Source organism: Lytechinus variegatus, chromosome 18 (genome assembly GCF_018143015.1).
Source record: "Lytechinus variegatus isolate NC3 chromosome 18, Lvar_3.0, whole genome shotgun sequence".
NCBI lineage: Eukaryota > Metazoa > Echinodermata > Echinoidea > Temnopleuroida > Toxopneustidae > Lytechinus > Lytechinus variegatus.
The window spans coordinates 16,736,589-16,745,596 of NC_054757.1; the positions used below are offsets into that span (position 1 = coordinate 16,736,589).

General features: G+C 34.2%; 1 protein-coding gene across 1 annotated transcript in view; it reads right to left on the bottom strand.

The window, feature by feature from the left end:
* Positions 1-8,386, bottom strand: part of LOC121432027 (putative uncharacterized protein DDB_G0271606) — a 70,741-nt gene extending 62,355 nt beyond the window's left edge. Inside the window, exon 1 of the mRNA XM_041629843.1 lies at positions 8,273-8,386. The gene's annotated coding sequence lies outside the window, so the exon portion shown is untranslated. The remainder of the gene's footprint in view (positions 1-8,272) is intronic.
* Positions 8,387-9,008: the final 622 nt, after the last annotated feature.

The following is a 9,008-nucleotide window of genomic DNA, read 5'->3' on the forward strand; positions in this document are numbered from 1 at the left end:
AACACACAACTGCATTACCAAAGTCACTTGCAAGATCACATATCGACAATACCACTGTGCATGTACGAGAAGTCTTCCTTAACTCACATGTGCAATTCCAGAACACAAAACAACACAATATCAGCATTATATTACATGGAAAATATTCTGCCAGAATGTTTCTCTTAGCTTTAATAAATTTTGTTTTGTATCATGTATCATAAATCATGTTTCATGTGCAGAAGTGTGCCATAATTTTGTCTGAACGCAGCCCTGATCACCAGGGCTTGAGATAGACTGCGTGACTGTTGCTCTGTGGTCTTGACAAAGATTCATAACGTAAGTTCAATCTTCGAACACACCACAAGAATGACCTCAAAGTTTTATTCCTAGTAGGACCCTAGCAAATGATAACTTGCAGAAAGGCATATCAAATATGTATCCAACATATCAATTTGTATACGTCCAAAAAGTGGAACAATTTATCTAAAGACGTCAGAAATGCACCATCTTTGAATTAGTTTATGAAAAAAATTAAAAACTTACGTCTGGTCTCTAGTGAGTGGTTTGCATAGTTTCAGTTGTGGGATGATTGGTTTGATAATAGTTTCATTTGATATGATGTTGCTTTGTTTTGTTTTCGCCCCCCCCCCCCTTCTTGTAATATATACTTTGTATGGATAATTTTATTTTTCATGTATCATGGTGCACTCATCACAAGCTCTGCTTTAAAGATAAATTCCAGTTTTGGTAACGATCTCAAAATGACTTTTTACAGAATCTAATATAATGACCACCCAAGTGTCTGTTTGTATGAATAAAAAATATGTGCCAAAGGATTCTGGAAGAAATTGTGTAATTGCTGAGAAATAAGCAAAATAAGCGCGGATTCGGTCACTTCCGTCGGGTCTTTATTCCAGCAATAATAATACACTGTCCCACGTGTGCCTATCTGTGTAGGCGATCTTCAGTGTGACCGTATTTCAGCTTTTTTTTATGATTTCACAAAGTTCAGTTTATGTAACTGTACCATATCTAGATCCACGATGATATAGTCATACCCAACCTTGGTTTTACAGACTTTCTCACAAAATTTGTGTTTTACTGCAAATACTATCATTTAGCTTTAATACTGAGTTGCTACCTTCATTATATTGTAACTTTTAGGAATGTATATAAAATGCTTTTACCTTTGGAAATAAATGCTGATTTGAATAGAATTGAATAATCTAATACTGTACAAGAATATGATTATGCAAATAGTGAATTTGAATAATTATACATACTATTGTACATACAACAAAGATACATACGTACATGTATGTAGACTTACATCTAGAACTATTAAAATTGATCTTATCACAATATTCATTAAGTTATACTTTCAATATCTGATATTCAATTTTAGACAAATCTTCTAGGTTACAAAAACAAGCCTGTCTAGAGTTTTGGTATTAAAAGCTGTAGTTACATGTACACCATTTGAATTACAGTGTATATTAAAGGTAGGCCTACTTGATAATCAAGAATCTAAAATTGACTTTAATACATTTCAGGTCCTCTATGTAGGCCCTTTAAATACAGCATGTTCTACATGTAGATACATGTAGAAGAAAAGAATCAGTTTCCCATTTTTTTTTAGTTTGAGAAGAAGCAGTAGGCCTGCACAAGAACCAAGCTAAAATCTCCATTAAATTATGGTGCTGCTTTCGGTTGGAAATTTGCGAGGGGAAATCTAAAGTGAAGTTATGCAAATTGTCTCCATTTCAAGTTCAGGTTGTCAGTCATATGAAGAGGTATTGAGGGTCAATCTGAGTAAACAGGCTTCAAGGGTTGGAGTTTGTTGACTTACTGAATGGAGAGGGTCAAATCTTTAAAGGTAGAATCCTTGTTACTGTACGGATCATACTTTTGTTTACAAAGCAATTATTTTATTTGCTTGTTAGAATTGCTGGCAAAATGTAAAATACCATACATGTACATTGTAGGCCTACAGCCACGGAAAGAAGGCCTATTATTCCCATATATTTTGATGCCGCACCATTAAAGGGGTATTCTGGGCTGAAAATTATTATATCTATGAAATGAAGTGTAAACTTTCATTAAGCAAAGTGCTGAAAATTTCATCAAAATGTGATAATACATAACAAAGTTATTGAATTTTAAAATGTAGCTATATTTTGTGAATATATATCCACATTGCCATGAATGTTCATGAGGTGGGCTGATGATGTCATATTCCCATTTTCCTTGTTCTTTATACCCTGTATGTTATGACATGAAATCTTAATTATTTCATTTTTCATGCACGTATACACACGTTATCTCTCCCTTGTAAGAAGCAGCAATACATGTATATATCAAACAAAAACAAAAAATATATATATTTATATCAAACGCACTAAAATCAATGCATTTTTAATTTCTTGGAGGACAAACTTTGAATAAATATAGTTTCATGTAATACAAAAGAAAAAGTGGGGATATTTGACATCAGTTTGCTCAATGAGTAGGCCTATGTACATGTAAGAAGACATGCATAGAACTGTTTGAACTCGGAAATATGCAAATCTTTAAAAGGTCATAACTTCTTTATTCCTTGTCCAATTTTGATGAAATTTCAGTGTTTGGTTTGTCTGATTTTGTCTTTTTCTGTTCAAATCATATTATATTTTAGACTGGAGTGCCCCTTTAAAAAGCTCAAATTGTGGACTTTCAAGTTTAAACTAAAAAAATATAACAAACACAAAGTCCTGAAACAACTAAAATAATATGTTTCAGATATTTTCAAAGATATTTCTGAAAGTTTATATCAAACCCTTACCCTGTTCCTTTGAGAAGCAAACCTATAGGTCCTACGTATATATACTGTAGGCCTATACTAGCCTGTATACAGGTACAGTACATCCTGCCAGTTGTTGCAAGGATTTCCTTTTAAATCAATGGCCCCTTATCTTGTATCGACAACGTTAAAATTGGGACTAGTGTTACCCGAATTCTCACAGCACAACTGACTAGGGGGTGTGTTATGCTTACATTTCGGAGACAACATAAGCGTTTTCAAACGTCTTTCAGATCGCCCATCGCAAATGTGGTTCTGAGAGTGCTATTAATGCTTTATTTTTCGAAATCGCGATTTGCAGCTGGATTTGCATCATAGTTTTCGTTGAGAAGGAAAGAAGGGTCAAATTGGGCGCGCCATTTTTGGAAAGCGTTTTTTTTTAGTGTTGTTATGATTATAGTCCTATCATTCAAAATTTGAACAATTTCAGATATTTTAGTAATTGCATGTAGTTTACAATCAGCATTCTGAAACGTCATTAAATTGAAAGTAAGCGTGGTTGCAACGTCATGTAGGCCCTATGTAAATGCTGATTCTGGCCTGAAAAGTGGAAGCATAAACACGCCCTAAGTAAGGCACTAAAAATAAACGTTTGTTAGCAAGAACCTGACCGACCCTATTATAACAAGTCAACTTTTATTATTTATTCAATTTGGAAAAAATAAAAAACATGTTAAAAGTTTCCTTCATGAAGGGACCTGCACGGCTGCACCCCCCAATTTTTATTCAATCTTTGCTTGTCAATTAAGGGGGCAATGGCATCTGATCAGGGTGATTTTTTAAAACTTAAAAAAAAAAATTTATTCAAATTTTTTGCTTGGCAGAACATTTTATCAGTGCCACTCTCGGAATGAAGTTACGCTATAAAATGCTTGCAGCGACGATGGTCCATGCACATTGCCTGATGTTAGCTGTCAAAACATTGCAACACTTGATTGCTCAATTGTTTACCAATGACCATGATCTACTCCTGATGGCATTAATACTCAAAATTTACAGTATTTTTTTCACCAATTCCTATTTGAAATTCAAAAGCAATTCTTAAAACTGATTTGATGGCATTAATACATGTTTCAAAATTTAGATGTATTTTTTCACCAATTCCTATTTGAAATTCAAAAGCCATTCTTAAAACTGATTTGATTTTTCGAAAAATAAAGTAAATCATTCACAAACAACATAGTTGTTGGAAATCAACCAGAGTCTAAAAAGGCCACTAAAAGTTTCTCACAAACTCTATCTTTTCATCTTTTCCAGAACTCAACTCCTCTTTAAAACCCCCATCAATACCCTCACACAACAGCCAAGCTGATTGGTCTGTCAACACTTCACAGCTAGTAGCTTAATCCTGATTGGTTGTTGGTTTGAATTACACCAACATGAAATCATGATTCTAGAAATGGGGATCAATCAATCATTCTGTGCCACAATGTTCATGCAACTGTGCCTCTTGTGACATTTAGGGTCAACACCATTCACAAGAGGGGAAAATGAATGATTTATTTCGCTATTTTCATGTCACAGGATAGAAACATTCATTCAATACACGAGCGAATGCTTGCTTGTGTGAGAAGTAGGTTTTTTCCACAAAAACGTTTGATAAAAAGCCTACAGTAATTGCTGCAGTATCACTGTTTAAATCCAGACAATATTTATATTTATTTCAAAATTTATTTACATTCTTCAATGCATTCTGGAGCAATGCTGGAGAACTGGTAACTCTCACAAAAAAATAGAAAAACAGTACTCGGTAGGATATTATTCTGTTGCTGGTCCAGGTTTGAGAGTGCCTCATACATGTATGGCTATCAGCTGGAATATTCCCAAGGGAGTGGAGGATGTGCATACATTGTGTGGGAGAATGACTGATTGAATCCATTAAATGGGGTTATAATAAATCTGTAAAGTCCTTCTCTAGGCATGTCTATTTCACCTTGTATATTATCAGATTATCTAAAGATACATGTACATGTATTTACTAGTCTTAATTTGTACATTATCATTTAAAGATTACATTAATTAAATTTAGAAGTAAATATTTCATTATGTCAATGGCTACTATGTACTGTGTCCGCAAGGCTCGACATTAGCAGTGGCCCAGGGCAACCAAAAATGAGAATTGGGCCACCAAACTTCTTTAAAAGCCAACACTTGGTGGCCTGGTTAGGCTACCAAAGTTTTGATTAATTGTAATGCTTTCTATTGTTTCAGGCCATTAAATTTGCTTTGCGGGCCACCAAATTATGAAATTGATGATTTTGGTGGACCGATCGGGCCACCAAGAAAAAGCGTTACAATGTAGTGTGGAGCATTGGTATCCGGAATAACAGTCATGACAATCAATGGATAGGCCTAAATTTCATTACACCTTAGGACTCAAAAAAAAAATTTATGTATGATAGTAGATTAGAGAAAGAAAAGAAGTACCTTTAAGTTTACAGCCAGTAAAGTTGAAACACTTGTCAAAGACAATAAGAGCAAAAGAGGGGCGGGGTCACAATTCATCGCTTTCTTAATGAGTTCATTGATTATGTTTTTCAAGTGGTGGAGTAAATACTAGTACTTCCTTGTACTATACAATAAACAAGTCTGAAGTGGGTTTCTGGTTTGGTTTTATTTCCTTTGAATTACAAAGAAATAATGATTTTATATGTAATGTGAGACTATTCAATTAATCTGTCTTTTACAGACTTGCCTCGGAATATTTAAGGACTCTCACATTCTCAAGATTATGGCAATTAATCCTTTCATAAATCAGTGCCTGAATATTACCACCAATATCAGACGGTAATGGGTATTTATTTTAAAGTAAGTCATGATGTAGGCCTTATTATTAAAATTATGATCTAACTTTTAGCTACAGTACCATGATAATGATTAACACTCTACACATGTATGTACAGTGTAGGTCATAAGCTACAAAAATATTATTGTATACATGTACGTAACGATTAAATGTGTATGACTTCGAAACTTGTATTATTAGCATATATCAGTGTTCACTGTGCACAATTATGATCATTATTAACATTGTGAATTTTTCATAATCACCATCATAATCACCATCAAAATTATCATCACCATCAACATCATAATCCTCCTCCTCATCATCATCATCATCATCGTTGTCATAATCTTCATAACAATCCTTATTATATCATAAACATTTTCAATTTTCATGTAGATATACTGTCGTGTCATCATACATGTACATGCAGGTTAAAATAATAATTCACAATCCTACCTAAAAAAAAAATCAAGGCAGAATTATTATCTGTATTATGTATGTCATGTACTGTATGTTTATTTTATTTACACAGTATGTATGTATGTATACTACCGGGTTACCCTACATATTACATGCCTTTATATTTACAATAGATTACTCATCAATCAGTCCAGGGTTCAGCTTCAATCATCTTTAAATATTTGATCATTAAACAGAATTGTATTGCATCGATACGCAATTCACACAGACCTGGATAGCTTAAGGCTACATGTAGGCCTTGTATTTACATGTAACTCAGGGGCCGCGGAACCGGGGGGAGGGGGGGTTGGCTGGGGGCTTCAGCCCCCCCCCCCCATTTTTTTCCAAAACCGTGTACAAAAACGTAAAAATGACCATATGATTGTGATTTTTAGCATGGTCGGCCCCCCACCTTGAAAACTGTTCCGCTGCCCCTGTAACTAGCATCCAAATTCTGATCACAGCATTTATGGCTCAACTAAACTACATGTAGAAGAGGTGGATTTTATGAGGTGGTGATAAAAAAGAAAACTGTATTGACTACCAATTAGACTGTGTACAGAAACAAACATAGAACTATACGCATGGGTAGTCTCGAGTCTCGACATGTACATGCCTATTGCAGGAAAGATAAAAGCTGTTACTTTCAAGTTCTTTTTCATGGTGATTGGTGAAGTGAAGAATATTATAGTAAATGAGTATATGCAGACCTGCCAACCAGTACGTTTTTGGCGTATTTAGCACGTTTTTGCAACCAAAATACGGCAGTACGTTTTTTTCTTTAAAAAATACTTTTTTATAAAACAAAATCATAACTTATTGAGAAAAATCATCACTATATGTCTCTATTTCATAACACTAACTAACTTACACAAATATGGTTATTAGATCAATGTAATTTCAGGTAACTTGTTTTTTTTTCAATCATTTTGTTAAAACCAGGGTGAGATATATGTTTCAATGTTTTTTTTTTCATCTGCAAGAGCAGTGCACATTTTAGCTTGCATGCAGCTTGAGCGCTGGGATGAGCGAGTGCGCCACACATGAAATACACTTTTCTTGCGGAAAAATACATTTTTTTTATCACAGAATACAATTTTTCATTCCCAGAGGTTGGCAGGTCTGGTATGTGTACGTATGACCCAAAATAGCAGAAATTTTTGAACATACAATTAAAACACATACATGTTCATGTCAGGCAAAAAACCCCTGATATTTCATTTTTGGCCTGGGGGCCACTTTTCACAACATGCAAACTAAATCTGTATTAACATTACAGCTGTAACAGTTAATGGAGTTTTTCCATGGCATTTTATTTGTTTGAACCTCTGGCAACACACACCAATTCAATGCAATGTGAGTTGTGAATGTTGTCAGACTCAGAGGTTAAAACAAAGCTTTTATCAACATAAATGCACTCAATAAATTCTGAGCTGAAAGTATGTATGTAGTAATATGATTGTAGTAATATTGTTTGACATTTTCTCTGTATTCTGCAAACCTCAGATCCCTAAAGTATCACATTTTCCATGCATACATGCTTCTCTGACCCTGGTTCAAAAATTAAAGGAGGGAAAATAATATACATGTACTAGTAATACTCAGACAGGTATGATAGGCCTCATGATTGTGAGGAATTGTGAATTGTTAATTGCAAGATGCTCATTATAAAATGTCAAATCTATTTTCGTATAGCAAAAGGTTAACACATTGAAATAAACTATTGATTTCTAATCCTTATCTTATACCATTATTGAATCTAAAAATTCTCCAAAGAGTCCAATAAAAGTCATCACTCATTCACTCAGCTCAGTCAAATTCTATCTTATCAAATCACTCTCTATCAAGCTGACTCCTTTAAAAAAATAATTAACTCTGCTTATAAGATATAATCAGAGTTTATTTACAACATGTAGCTGCACCAAGCATGGATCTAACGCTAGGATTAGGAATACTGTGTTGACTATTAATTTGTTTTCATCCATTCGCGGAGGGGCCGAATGAATGAAAATACCAATATACATTCACACGCAATGCACCCACGTAGTTAAGCCATAAGCTCCACACAGAAAAGAATATAGATGATGCATAGTCACCCGGCTTTTCCGGATTTATTAAGACACTAATTCTACATACTTCGATTATATTTCAACAATCACACCATAAATTTACATTTATCACACATAATTTCGAGATAATCTTACCATTTCGAGGATCATTTTGGTGAAAATCGCCAATTTCGTCTCCCTTTCGTTGACAGGTGTATACGATCGGTCTCCCCGCAATATTGTTAATGTAGTAGTAGTCTTTTATTCGTATGCTAATGGTGAGTTAGTCTATGACAAGGACAGAATAGTAAATAAAAATATCAGGAATGCCCATATTTCTTTCTTTGTTTGTTATTTTCAATAGGTCCCCACACGCAGCTAATTTTTATTTTTACAGTCTATATCAGATATATAATTCTGCTTAAAAAGACACCCGCTACTACACAGTTTCTTCTAATATTTTCAACATCTTATCTGTAACGTTCTGTACAGGACTAACAAGTGTGTCTCGTTTTGGAGTTGAAAGTTCAGTTTGCCTGAAATGTATGACTGATTGATGACTTAGAAAAGAAGTGTTGATTAGCTTTGACAATGGGGATTAGCCTCATTAAAATATAATGAACCAGTGCTACTTGAAAGATGAAAGATTTATCAAACATAACAATAGTTGTTCCTAAAGGCTTCTCCGTTAATGTTGTCTCCTGAGGCAAAGCTTTAATAGCTATTAATCGTGGAACTGATTTTTACGACTGATCATTATTATTATTATTTTATTCGACAATATAATAAATGCAATTATGACACTTGTAGCCGACCCCAATATAACAATAATCACAGCGATAAACATCACGATCCTCCTCCTCCTCCTCCTTCTTCTTCTTCTTCGTCTTCT